Source organism: Chiloscyllium plagiosum, unplaced genomic scaffold, assembly GCF_037043375.1.
Source record: "Chiloscyllium plagiosum isolate Xiang-an unplaced genomic scaffold, Cpla_swu_hap1 HiC_scaffold_22, whole genome shotgun sequence".
In the NCBI taxonomy this organism is placed as follows: domain Eukaryota; kingdom Metazoa; phylum Chordata; class Chondrichthyes; order Orectolobiformes; family Hemiscylliidae; genus Chiloscyllium; species Chiloscyllium plagiosum.
Genome location: NW_028270160.1, coordinates 15820582 through 15835500, shown reverse-complemented (window position 1 = coordinate 15835500; position 14919 = coordinate 15820582). Strand labels below are relative to the sequence as shown.

At 41.9% G+C, this 14919-nt stretch overlaps 1 long non-coding RNA gene across 1 annotated transcript in view; it reads right to left on the bottom strand.

Moving 5' to 3' along the window:
- The window catches only part of LOC122561282 (uncharacterized), a 52023-nt gene that overhangs the window by 34900 nt on the left and 2204 nt on the right, over positions 1-14919 (bottom strand). The window lies entirely within an intron of this gene.

Below are 14919 nucleotides of genomic sequence, written 5' to 3'. Positions count from 1 at the left end.
TTGTCGCTCACAAGAACTCAATTACTTCAGTGGGTCCTGTCTAATCCACAAATCACCCCTTTTCAGCAAAACATTATCAGTGATACAGTAAGGTGTAATTTCTTTAACTATTTTCCAGCAGTAGCTTTAGAGTTACTGCAATCGTAACAGGCATCAATGTCTTTGATCCTGAATGGCTAGAATAAAGGTAAAAAAAACATTTTCTTCTTCTTCTCCTCCCTCTCAAATGGGAAGCACTTTAGTTTATTGAGGTGTGAGTTCTGCAACATTCCTTGTATCTAATCCTTTCACTGATGAACACAGAGAGCTGTTCAATAGCTAGGCCCCATTCAGCAGTGTAAAACATTAAATTACAGACATTGCTTGAGATATTCTTGTCTACTGTTACACAGCACCTGGGATTAGGCTCAAAACTAGCCCTTCAATTCACATGAAAAGATCTCTTCTCATATGACATATCCTTAAATTGGTTGCACTTAAAAATAAAATGGAGTGTATGGTTTTACAGTAGAAGCGATTGAAGTATAAATCTGGTAAGTCTGTAATTGGGTTAAGAGGCTGCATTTCCAAACACACAAACTATTTCCTATTACCTGTCATTGCTTTCTGCTGTGTGATGTAACCGCAAAACCTTTTGCTTTGTACCACTGACTGCTCAATTTCGAATCCCCCACAAACATTTTAATGTCTTAAAAAGTTGTTGCATTTGTCAGTGTTAGATGTATAAACTCCGTGATTGCACAACCTCGAGGGATCAACTAACTCTAGAATAGTGCAACTTGTAACTGACTGACTCTATATAGTTCAGTCCTTTATTTGTGTGCCTAAGAATTCCCAAAAATATTGCAACCCAGTAACTGTAACCAATCCGACTTAGCAAGAATCGAAAACAGAGTGACTGACCACAGAGTGATGCTGTTAAGGCTCTGAGCTGGGAGCATGACTGGAGGGATTGGAGGGGAAGTGAAGCAGCAAAGTAGAGGAAAGTGGTTGCAAAGGGGCAGAGAAGATGGAAACATGCAGGCAGGAGAGTAGAGCTGCAAAGGAAGAGAGATTTGCAAAGTGGAAGGAGGGGGTAGGGACTGCAAAATTGTGGGGGGGAAAGAAGGATGGCAGAAAGGAGAAAATAGTTGAAAACCTTTTAGCAAAGAAATAATTGGCTAATAGGGAACAGGAAACCTGAACTTAGTTCCTTTCAAATTAATGTGGAATCCTTAAATTAAAACTGCATTAATTCAGGAGATGCACTTAAATGGGAGTAATACAGTAGATACAGTTTTATTTCATATGAATTTGTACTATATGTTATTACATCCCAAAGTATTTTACATACCATGAATTAATTGAGGTGCAGTGATTGTGCAAGAGACAATTATACAACAGTTTTGTTGCATCCTCACCAGACTGCAGAAAGCATATTAGTGATATCATTTTGACGAGAGGTGTCTGTCAGTTAATATTTATTTCAAAAAAACACTTGTTGCTAACTTTTTCCTGACGTCCTGCATCCATTTAAATACTATTGCATGTATTTCTTATGTATTTTATTTTATACTAGATACAATGATGATGATTATTGGGGATATTGAGGAATTCTTCCAATTCTGCTTCACTTGAGTTCAAGTTCCCCTTACATCAATGGAAATACAGAAGAAATTTTTTTCAATGCATCATGTAACTAAGGAGTTAGCAAGACAGTAAACTGAACCCTTGAAAATCAAAATATAGCCCCCCCAAAAAACCCCAAAAAGTAGCCCTTGGGAAAATAATAACAAGAATCCCTGAAAGAAGATCATTCTGAATGTTGTTGATTAACTGATCCTGCACAGTCAGACCCTGTAACTGACTGACTGACTGATCACAGGCAGCACCAGGAATTGAGTGACTGATCCGACATAGTAAGACACTGTAATTAAATGATTGATATATTCTGCACAATGAGAAACTGTAATTGTTTGATTGACTGATCCTAAGCAATGTGAAATTGCAACTGTGGACTAACTCTTACTTTTGTTTTGGCGAAGTGTGATTTGCAACAAGGTTTTTGGAGGGATTCTCACTGCAAGGCTTCTCACTATATCTTATCAAATGCGTCTCATTAACTATTTATCCTGTCCCATGGCGTTGGTCATATACAATTCTATTGTATACTGCATGCCATTTCCGGAACATCTCATTGCTCACCAGATATCAAGAAAAGGATGGACATCTCTGGTGTCAGCAGCATATTTAAAGTCCATTGTGCACTCAGTTGGGCACTGGTATTCTGGAGCTTCTCTTCATGGTCAAGGATGGAGTCTGAACATGTCGGACAAGGGAAGATGGTGCTGGGATTCCTCAACAGGGATCTGGAGAACCTGGTTGAGGTGTGGTGCAAAGTACCACAAAAGACTTTTCCTGGAGGACCAGTGAAAGAAGCTGCACCACTCGACAATGGCAGTCTGCCCTGAGGGTACCACCCAGTTAAGTGCTGTCACAGTGGCAAAGAGGAATAGCCAGCAGTGCTGTAAGAAGATCTTCAGGACCAAATGGTAGTCATAATTTGGAGATGCCAGTGTTGGACAGGGATGTACAAAGTTAAAAATCACACAATTGTTGGACTATAACCTGGTGTTGTGTGACTTTTAACTTCAGGACTAAAGGCATGTTGTCAGGGGGATGGGGAATTAGCAAGCACTCCAGGTGCCTCTTCCTTACGAGGAGACAGGGTAATGGCAATAGACACCCAGCTGCAGGAGGAACCTCACATGGGTCCCTCAAATATCTTCACACGGAACACTCCAGAGGTGGCTGGGCTCTCCACCTCCACCCTATCTGGCCCCACTACATCCTTAGGATGTTGTAGCTGAGAAGCAGACCCTTATCATGTCTGGACTATCCAGACAAAAACACTCTGGGATCGGCCGACTAAATCTCCAGGACTGAGCAGCATCCCCTCAATCAGTCAGGAAGTACACTAAGATGTAGTGGGAGATAATAAAAAAATTATTTAGTTTACTTTGGTGACATGGGCGGCAATGCACTGTTCCCAATTTGTTATGCTTCATAATTTTCACTGTTTTGACCTTATATCTGTACATTTGAGTCTGTGTAGCCCCAAATGTAATGTGCCAGCATGATGCCTAACTTCATGGCTACACAGAATGTACCATGGATCGATATCTGTGTTAAGAGTCTGCTGCAGCAGTGGAGGCAAAATGAACAAGCTATGTACAGGGCAATCGGTCTTGCTGATAAATACCATTGTCCCTCATCCTATAACATCTCTGATCTCTTATTCTCTAGTTTGTGTCCAAATGTGTTGGTGTGAAAGAAGTGGTCAGTAATGTCTGGAGCAAGGAGGTGCACATCAAACAGAGAGCCAGTGACACATAAACATTGAAGTGTAGAAACAGGACTAGGCCACTCAGCCGCTTGAGCCCGTTTCAACTATTTAATGAGATCATGTGGCCTAATTACATAGACCTTGCTTTGGTCCTCACCCCTTAGTATAGAACATAGAATGTTACAGGCAGTACAGGCCCTTTGGCCCTCAATGTTGTGCCAACTTGTGAAATTAGTCTGATGCCCATCTAACCTACATCGTTCCATTATTATCCATATGTATGTCTAATGCTCATTTAAATGCTCTTAACGTCGGCGAGTCTACTACTGTTGCAGGCAGGCCATACCATGCCTCTACTATTCTCTGAGTAAAGAAACTATCCAGAATCTACCACCCCTCAATTTAAAGCTCTGTCCCCTCATGTTAACTTTCACCATCCAAGGAAAAAGGCTCTCTCTGTCTACCCTATCTTACCCTCTGATCATCTTATAAGTCTCAATTAAGTCACCCCTCAACCTTCTTCTCTCCAACAAAAACAGTCTCAGTTCTCTCAGCCTTTCCTCATAAGACCTTCTTTCCATACCAGGCAACATCCTAGTAAATCTCCTCTGAACCCTTTCCAAAGCTTCCAAATCCTTCCTAGAATGCGATGACCAGAACTGTACGCAATACTCCAGGTGCAGCCTTACCAGTTTCTTGTAAAGCTGAAGCATGACCTCGTGGCTCTGAAACTCAACCTCCCTCCCAATAAACACCAACGCACCATATGCCTTCTTAAAAACCCTGTCAAACTGGGTGGCAACTTTCAGGGATTTATACACCTGAACATGGAGATCTCTCTGTTCATCTTTACTGCCAAGAACTTTACCATTAGCCCAGTACTCTGCATTCCTGTTACTTCTTCCAAAGTGAACCACCTCACACTTTTCCGCATTAAACTCTATTTTTCACTTCTCAGCCCAGCTCTGCATCTTATCTATGTCCCTCTGCAACCCACGACATTCTTTGGCACTATCTACAACTCTGCCTACCTTAGTGTCATCGCATCTAACCCATCCTTCTCCGCCCACATCCAGATCATTTATAAAAATGACAAACAGCACTGGCCCCAAAACAGATCCTTGTGGCACACTAGTGGTAATTGAGTTCCAGGATGAACATTTCTTATCAACCACCACCCTCTGTCTTCTTTTAGCCAGCCAATTTCTGATCCAAACTATTAAATCACCTTCAATCCTGAAACTCCATATTTTATGCAATAGCCTACCATGTGGAATCTTATCAAACACCTTACTGAAATCCATATATACCACATCAACCGCTTTACCTTCATCCATCTGTTTTGTCACCTTCTCGAAGAACTCAATAAGGTTAATGAGGCACGACCTAACCTTCACAAAACCATGCTGACTATTCCTAATCAAATTATTCCTTTCCAGATGATTATAAATCCTATATCTTACAACCTTTTCCAACACCTTACCCACATCCAAAGTAATGCTCACTGGCCTATAATTACCAGGTTGTCCTGACACCCCTTCTTAAACAAGGGAACCACACTTGCATTCCTCCAGTTCTCTGGCACTACTCCTGTTGACAATGATGACATAGAGATCAAAGCCAAAGGCTCTGCGATCTCCTACCTGACTTCCCAGAGAATCTGAGTATAAATCCCATCTGGCCCAGAGGTCTTATCTATTTTCAGATCTTCCAAAATTGCTAAAACCTCCTCTTTGTTAACCGTAATCCCATCTAATCTAATAGCCTGGATTCTCTCTAACATTGCCCTTTTCCAATGTGAATATTGACAAAAAGTATTCATTAAGCGCTTCCCCTATGTCCTCAGATTCCACACACAACTTCCTACTACTATCTTTGATTGGCCCTAATCTTACTCTAGTCATTCTTTTATTCCTGATATACCTATAGAAGGCCTTAGGGTTTCCTTGATCCTATCCGCCCTCGTGTCCCCTCCTGGCTCTTCTTAGCCCTCTCTTTAGATCTTTTCTGCTAACTTATAACTCTCAAGCCCCCTAACTGAGCCTTCATGCCTCATCCTCACATAATCTTCTTCTTCCTCTTGATAAGAGCTTCAACTTATTTAGTAAACCATGGTTCCCTCTCTCGCTAACTACCTCCCTGCCTGATAGGTGTTTACTTATCAAGGACCCGCAGTAGCTGTTCCTTGAATAAGGTCCACATTTCAAGTGTGTCCATCCCCTGCAGTTTTCTTCCCATTTCTAGTCATTCTAAATCTTGCCTAATCGCATCATAATTGCCTTTCCCCCAGTTACCCCTCTTTCCCTGCGGTATATACCTATCCCTGCCCATTGCTGTTGTAAACATAACTGAATTGTGGTCATCTACCTCCAAATCTAACACCTGGCCGGGTTCATTCTCCAGTACCAAATCTAATATGGCATCGCTCCTTGTTGGCCTGTCTACATAATGTGTTAGAAAATGTTACTGCACACATTGAGCAAAAACTGACTCATTTAAACTACTTGAACAATAATATTCCCAGTCAATATTGGGGAAGTTAGTTTTTGGTCTAACAACTACCCTGTTACTCTCGCTCTTGTCGAGAATCATCTTTGTTATCCTTTCCTCTACATCCCTGGAACAATTTGGAGGCCTATAGAAAACTCCCAACAGAGTGACCTCTCCATTCCTGTTTCTAACCTCCGCCTCAGTATCTTTGCTTACCAAAAAATGATCTGTCTCAGATTTAAAACTAACAACTGATCTAGCATCAATTACCATTTGTGGAAAAGAGTTCCAACCTCTACCATCCTTTGTGTGTAGAAGTGCTTCCTAACATCTCTCCTGAATGGTCTAGACCTAATCTCAGACTATGCCCACTAACTCCATAATCTCCAACAAGTGAAAATGGTTTATCTTTATCTACCTGTCTTTCCCGTTAATATCTTGAAGACTTCAATCAGATCATCCCTCACCCTTCCAAATGCTGGAGAAAACAAGCTTAATTTGTGTAATCTCTTCCCATAACTTAACCTCTGAAGTCCAGATATCATTTGTGTAAACCTATGCTGTACTCCCACCAAGGCCAATCTCCTTCTGACTGTGTGGTACTCTTATCTGCTCACAGTATTCCAAGTGGGGGTCTAACTAGGGTTTTGGGTAGTTGCAGCATAACTTCTGCATCCTTGTACTCTAATCCGCTAGATATAAAGGCCAGTATTTTATTAACCATCTCGATTAAAATGCCACAAACAGTTGCAGAAATAAAGAGCAGCACATCTGAACTCATCAGTCTCTTTGGACATCCACTATATTTAACTTCATACCATCTAGAAGGCACTCTGATCTATACTTTTTTGGTCTAAAATAGGTAACCTCACATTTAGTTACACTGAAATCCAGCTACTATAGTTTTGCTTCAGTAAGCTTCACATGGTCAGGAAGGAGAGATCACATCCAGAATGAGACACAATCTGAGCAGAATGTTTGGGGAATTTGGAGGCAATAGAGGAATTTGTTGCAGAGGAGAAAATGTGCTTTTTGCTTGCTTAGTTTGGCTCAAAGTTTGTAAGGCATTTTATAACAAGATAAATTGAAGCCCAGTCTCAGGGCCCAAGCACTAAAGAATGACATCACAGGTAAACCGCAAGTTCATTTATTGGTGATAACTACTACTTTGACTTTCTTTTAGAGGTTAGTCTCAGACTGAAGGAAAATAGAGAAAATATTACATGCTACAAACTAAAAGACCAGTATGAGATTTTTAAAAATCAAATTAAAAACTAAGTAATTAAATTAGAGATGGCAGGCCAGGTGATGTGTTGTAACTGCATGACATGGGAGCTAGTGGACTCTGTTGTGGTTCATAATGACTGTATCTGTAGGAAGTGTTGGTTATTTGAGGAATTCAGACTCAGAATTAAATGAGCTGGAGTGTGAGCTTCAAACACTGTGACACATCAGGGAGGGGAAGAGTTTCCTGGATGCTATGTTTCAGGAGGCAGTCATATCCCTTAGATTAACTACCTCAAATTTGGTCAGTGGTCAAGGACAGGAGGGTGTGATGACCAGCAAGGCAAATAGAGGGATCCAGTAGATATTGCTGATGGAATCTCAGCTCTGGATCCTATCTAACAGGTTTGAGATTCTTGCTCCCTGTGTGTATGAGAGTGGGGGCTATCGGGAGCATAAGCAAATTGACCATTGCATGGTGGTACAGGAAGCCATTCAAGAGAGAGGAGAAAAGAGAAATGTACTTGTAATGGGCATAGTATAGTCAGGGGAATAAAAACTGTTCTCTGCGGCCAGGATCTGTATTGCTTGCCTGGTCCCCAGTTTCAGGATATCTCATGTGAGCTGCAGGGAAATTTAGAGTGGGAGGGGAAAGATCCATGTAGGCACCAGCAATATAGGTACAAAGAGGTTCTGCTCAGGGAATATGAGCAGCTAGTGTCTAAATTAACAAGCAGAACCAAAAGGTAATAACCTCTGGATTACTGCCTGAGCCACAAGATTAAAGATGTAAATGCATTATTCAAAGATTGGTTTCGGAGAAACAGGTTTGAATTGGGACATTGGCACTATTAGAATCATATGGTCATAGAGATGTACAAGATAGAAACAGACCCTTCGGTCCAACTTGTCCAGGCTGACCAGATATCCTAAACTAATCTGGTCGTATTTGCCAGCTCTTGGCCCATTTTCCTCTAAACCCTACCTATTCATATACCCATCCAGATGCTTTTTAAATGTAGTAATTGTACCAGCCTCCACCATTTCCTCTGGCAGCTTATCCCATACACACACCACCCTCTGCGTGAAACATTTGCCTCTTACATTTCTTTTATATCTTTCCCCTCTCACCCTAAGCCTATGCCGTCTGGTTCTGGACTCCCCTACCCCAGAGAAAAGACTTTGTCTATTTATCCTATCCATGCCCTTCATGATTTTATAAACCTCTATAAGGTCACCCCTCAGCCTCTAACCCTCCAGGGAAAACAACCTCAGCCTATTCAGCCTCTCCCTAAAGCTCAAATCCTCCAACCTTGGCAACATCTTTGTAAATCTGTGCTGAACACTTTCAAGTTCGACAATATCCTTCCAGTTAGAGGGAGACCAGAGTTGCACACAATATTCGAAAAGTGGGCTTATGCAATGTTGCTCTAAAGCTTCAACATGACTTCCCAATTCCTACACTTCTTGCTCTGACCAATAAAGGAAAGCATACCAAATGCCTTCCTGGGGAAGGAGGGAGCTGCTCTGGTGGGATGGGCTGAAAAATGTGTTGCTGGAATCTCTGATCTCCAACATCTGCAGTCCTCACTTTCTCCTGGTGGGATGGGCTCCACCTGAACTGTGTTGGGATCAGAGTCATGGCAAGTCACGTAACTGGGAATAGGGCTTTAAACTAAACAGTGTATGGGGGTTCAGTTGCATGGAAAAAGTTAAAGGGGGGGGAAGGCTCATCAGAGGTTATTAAAATTTCTAGAACAAGTAATATGACAGAGCATTTGGAAAGGGTCAGGAATCTAATTTCAGGCACAGCAGATCTGGGGACAACTACAAGACGGGTGGTAGTCAACACAGGATTGAGAAGGTGTTGAACTAATATGCATGCAATATGCGAAACAAGGTAAATGAGTTTGTAGTGCAGATTGAAATTGGCAGGTACAATATTGTGGGTATTACGGAGATTTGACTGCAAGTGGATCAGGGTTGGGAACTATATACCCAAGGATACACATCATATAAAAAGGACAGGCAGAGGGGACAGGGTTGCCTTCTTAGTAAGAAATCAAATTAAATCAATAGTAGAAGTAACGTTCATTAGAACATTTAGAATCTGTGTGGGTAGAATTGAGGAATAGCAAAGGAATAAAGACCCCTATGGGAATTGTGTGCAGGTCTTTATGCAGTAGCAGGATGAGGAGAAAATTAATCAGGAGATAGAAAAGGCACGTAGGAAAGGCACTGTTACAATAAGCATGGAGGACTTCAATATGCAGGTGGACTGGGGAAACCATGTTGGTTGCAGATCACAAGAAAAGTAATTCATGGAATGTCTGAGATTTTATTTGGGACAGCTTGTGGTAGACCCCAGCAGGGATAGGCAATTCTGGATTTGGTGATGTGTAATGAGGCAGACTTGACTAGACAGCTTAAGGTAAAGGAACCCTTAGTGACCATAATATGATGTAATTCACTCTGCAGTTTGAGAGGGAGAAGCCGGAATCAGGTGTAGCGGTATTAAAACTGAGTAAGTGTTACTATAAAAACATAAGGGAGAAGCTGGCCAGATTTAATTGGAAAGGGCCTAACAGGGAAGGTGGGAGTAATGGCAGGGGATTCTGGGGGCAATTCAGGAGGCACAACAGAAATTCATCCTAAGTAAGAAAAAAACATACTAAGGGGATGATGAGGCAACCATGTGACAAGGGAAAGCAGGGACAGCATAAAAGCAAAACATAAAGCATACAATGTGGTGAAGATTAATGGGAAGCCAGAGGATTAGGAAGCCTTTAAAGTTCATCAGAGGATAACTAAAAAAAAAGGAACTGGGGGGGAGAAGAGGAAATACGAGAGTAAGATAGCTAGTAATATAATAAAGAAGATTGCAAGAGTTATTTTAGATATCTAAAAGTTAGGAGGGAGGTAAGAGTGGGCATTGGACCAGCGGAAAATGAAGCTCAGGAAGTAGTAATGTGGAACAAAGAAATGACGGTGGAACTGTTGCATTAGTTTCCACAAAACACCAGTAGCATACTAGAATTTCAAGAGGGTCAGAGACAAAGTGATGACCAGTACACCCCTCTAAGAAACAAAGAATCATAGAATCCCCATGGTGTGTAAGGAGGCCACTTGGCCCACTGAGTCCACACTGACCCTCTGAAGACCATCCCACCAAGACCCACTACTCTATCTCTGTATCCTTGCACTTACTATGGCTTACTCACCTAGCCTGCACATCCCTGGACACTATGGGCAATTTAGCAAGCTAATCCATTTTTAAACTGGGGAATGAAGCCGGTGCACCTTGAGGAAACCCACCCACATGCACATAAGGGTGCAAAGTGCAAACTCCACACAGTCACCTGAGAGTCCCTGGCACAGTGAGGCAGCAGTGCTAACCACTGAGGACGCTGAAAGATCTGAAGGTGACTTAATTACCTGGGCCAAATGGACCAACCCTACAGCTCTGAAGGACACTGCTGAGGAGATTATGGAGGTATTGGTGGCAATATTTCAGGAAACACTGGAGTCAGGGAGGGTCCAGAGGACTGGAAAATGGCTAATGTGACACCCCTGTTTAAGAAAGGAGATAGTCAGAAGACAGGAAACCTGCTGGCCAGTTTCATGTTCTGATGAAGTTCAGGTCAGTTCTATTGACCCAAAACGTTGACTCTGCTTTCTCTCGATATTTGTCTCTAGACTTCTGTTTTTCCTTTGCTGCTAAAAAGGCGTTTAACAAGCCATACTTCCACCCCTACCCAAAACAAAGTGGCAATTCACTGCTTCTTAGTGAGAAACTCACCTCATTGTTTGGCAAAACCACAAAAGATACAGCAAAATGTTGCCAATGTTGCAATAGGATTCATTGGCCTTTTGCACTTCTACCAAACATTTTGCTATAGCCCACATTGCTCAGACCCCTATTACATTCCTACCCAAAGTAGTGACTGATCCGAAACAGAGATCTTGTAACTGGATGGCTTACTGATCCTAAACAATGGGACCCTGTACTGTGTGACTGACTGCTCATAATACACAATGAGATCCTGCAACTGTGTGACAGAATGATCCTATGCAGGCAGATCCTATAACAGAGTGATTGTCCAATTCTAGATCCTGTACAATTAAAAAATCCCAACAGTGTGGAAGCAGGCCATTCGGCACATCAAATCCACATAGAACCTCTGAAAAGCACCTGACCCAGACCCACCCCCTTACCCTTTCCCTGTAACCCTGCATTTCCCATGGCTAATCTACCTAGCTTGCACATCCCTGGACACAGTGGGTAATCTAGCATGGCCAATCCATCCCATCTGCCCATCTTTGGACTGTGGGAGGAAACCTGAGCACCTGGAAGAAACCCATGCAGACACAGGGAGAATGTGCAAACTCCGCACAGACACTGTGAAATAAAACTTGCTTTCCTGGCGCTGTGAGGCAGTAGTGCTAACCACTGTGCTGCCCCAACTGCCACCATAATTGAGTGAGTGACTCATCCTTTACAGAGGGACCCTGTAACTATGTTACTGACTAATCCTAAACAGTAATAGACTGTAATCAACTGATGTAAAGAACAGGTATCCAATGAATACAGTTCACCAATTTCTCAGCAACAAACGCAAACAAGCAGACAAAACACGTCCAGAAACCCTAGCCATTTTCCCCTACATCAAAGACATCTCAGAAATGACTGCCGGACTACTCAGACCTCTTGACACCATGGTAGCCCACAAACCCACCAACACACTAAAACAGACATTGCACAACAATCACCAGCATGGCAATCCAACTGGAACTCTATCAACAAACACATTGACTTGGATCCCATTTACCATCCCCTGACAAAAAGAACAGGAAATTACATCACCACAGGAAATGACATCACCAACCCAAGGAAACCTAAACACATAAATAAAAAGCGGGCCATACCACCAATGCTTCATCCGGAGGCTCAGTGATGATGTTACCTAGTATGGTGACAAAACGTCTGAAAATGAATCTTCCAGCTCAGCGAGCAAACCTACATCCAGAACCTCAGTATGAGCTACAAATCTTCTCAAAGCTCGCTAACTGATTAATCATTAAAATTGAGAATATGTAACTGTGACGCTGACTGATCCAAGACAGGCAGACACTGCAACTGTCTGATTCTAATTTGACAATGGATGAATAGACACTGCACAACAATTAGCAGGCAGAGGTGTTCCCTCCCAGTTAAGAAACACTTCAGCGGTCCGGGTCATTCGGCCTGGGACCTTCGGGTGACCATCCTCCAAGGTGGACTTCGGGACAGGCAACAACTCAAAGTGGCCGAGCAGAGGCTGCTGGCCGAGTTCAGTACCCATGAGGATGGCTTCGACTGGGACCTTGGGCTCATGTCATACTACTGTCTGTCTGTCTGTCTGTCTGTCTGTCTATCTATCTATCTATCTATCTATCTATCTATCTATCTATCTATCTATCTATCTATCTATCTATCTATCTATCTCTCGCGCTCTCTCTCGCGCTCTCTCTCTCGCTCTCTCTCTCTCGCTCTCTCTCTCGCTCTCTCTTACACACACATACACTTTTACATACTCCCACTCCCACACACAGGTTCTCTCTCATACATACACATATACCCTCCATACTCACACCCACGCACGCACACTTTCACTGGCTTATACCCCATCACACTCACACACACACTTTACCAAGCTTACACATATGCAAACACATACTCTCTCACATGCACTCACACCCACACGCACACACTCACTCTGTCTCTCCTGCACATGAACACATATAAGTTTATGGAGTGAATTTAGATCTGCAGAATTATATTTGCATATATGTTTTATTTTACTCAAAAAAATGCATAACCTACAGTCAATCCATGTAATATTCCAAAAAACCCACTTTAGAAATACAACCAGTCTGACTCAAGATTGGGACAGAGACAGACTTTAACCTCACACCTTTAATGCATTGTCTGAGTTTAGATGGCACCTTTTGTTAGAAAACCTGAAGTTATCTTGAGAATGTGACTTAAAAGAAGTTCTGGGATTTACATAGCAAAGAACCAAAACAAGCAAACCATTCTAAAAGATGAAAGACTTAATCTAGGTTTTCAGCTGCATGACACTGTAATCTTTTGCTATAAATTCTTCACAAACACCTAATGAAGAAGTAGTGCTTTGAAAGCTAGTGCCTCCAAATAAACCTGTCGGACTATAACCTGATGTTGTGTGATTTTTAACTTTGTCTGATCCTAGACAGTGAGGTCTCATAACTGTGTGAGTGACTGATCTTACACAGTGAAATCCTGTTTCTGCCTGATTAATATTTGATGTTTTCTTCACATGATGAGTGTGGGTGGACACTGATAGGAAGAGGGAACATTTTGTGATATGACAGTGCTCTGGAATGTGCTGAGTTAATATACTGTTAAAAGGTCAGAGAATGTTCCATCATCTGTAACTCAACTTTCAAGAAAGGATCACTATTTTCAAACAATGCAACTAGAGTCTTCTGATGTGAATTCTCCGGTTTCTTCCCCAACTGCTTTGGAAGTTCTCTATTGGTTGGCATTTGCTTAGAGCTGAGGGCTTGTGTGAGAGTGGACAACTTATAAATTCACAAACGATTTTCCTCTCAGTCATCTGCATTCCAGAACTGTTTCGCCTTCACCACACAGTCCCTTAGAGAGTAGACCCAATTAGAGATGAAACATGTTGCACTGATGGTGTTCGTTGCTTAGTTTCTGGTACAACTGAGGTTTTTGGTTGTTGCTCCAGCTTATTTGAATGACATTGTTGAGCATTTTCTGGTTGGCAACAAACATCAAAAGGGAGACATTCTCTTCGGGTAAAACAGTAGCACACTTGTTTCTGAGTCAGGAGCTTGAATTCATACTTCTCTCAAAGCCTTAGTATATAGTTGAGATGACAGTTCAGTGCAGTACTAAGGATGTGCCTTGTTGTTGGTGGTAATATTAAACTGAGGTCTTATCTGTCAGAGATAAATCTCATTCTTTTATCCGGGAGTAAGAAAGAGGGAATTGTGCTGATAGGCTTGATTGAAGAAGGATGGAAGGGTGCATGTGCACAGCAAAAGCACTGGTTTAGACCAGTTGGACCTAAAGTCCTGTTTCTGAGCCATGGGCTTGATGTAACACAGTCTGAAAGATCCTACTTGAGGAAGAAGGGCAAGGGGAAGTAACCTAGCCCACGTTTATCTCTCAACCACCAGCAACAGAACAGTAATGTAATTTCTGTAATTTCTCTCATCCCTCTTGTGGCACAATGGTAGTGACTCTACTGCTGGACAGAGAAACCAGGGTTCAAGTCTCACTTGCTTCAGAGGTGTGTAATAACATCGCTGAACAGGTTGATTAGAAAAATAAGTTACATAGATAGATAGTGTCTTTACTTACGTAATAATGAATACACTTTCAAAATAATACAATGCATCTCTAGCTCTTTATGTAAATATAATGCAAATGTACATTTGCCCTTATTTTCATATCATTCACTTCCTACTCCATGGGAAGTTATTGATTGCAAAAGTAACTGGCCTAGGATCTAGGTTTGGACAATTACTCTGTTACAGGATCATGTTACTGTATATCTGATTGTTTTCAGATCAACTGGTCATTGTCATTCTTACATGGCTGTTTGTGGGATCTTACTGTGCTCAATTGGCTACTGTGCTTTCTGAATAATAACAGTCGTCTTCAAAATACTTAATTGGTTGTAAAGAGATTTGCATTGTCCTGAGGTCAATAAACATGGTGCAAAATGCAAGTCTTTCTTATGATTTCTCTTTCCTCTTGGAATTCCATGACAGGTACATGGTGTTCTGGAATATACTTTCTAAACTTTGGACTCCCTCTAATACCTTCC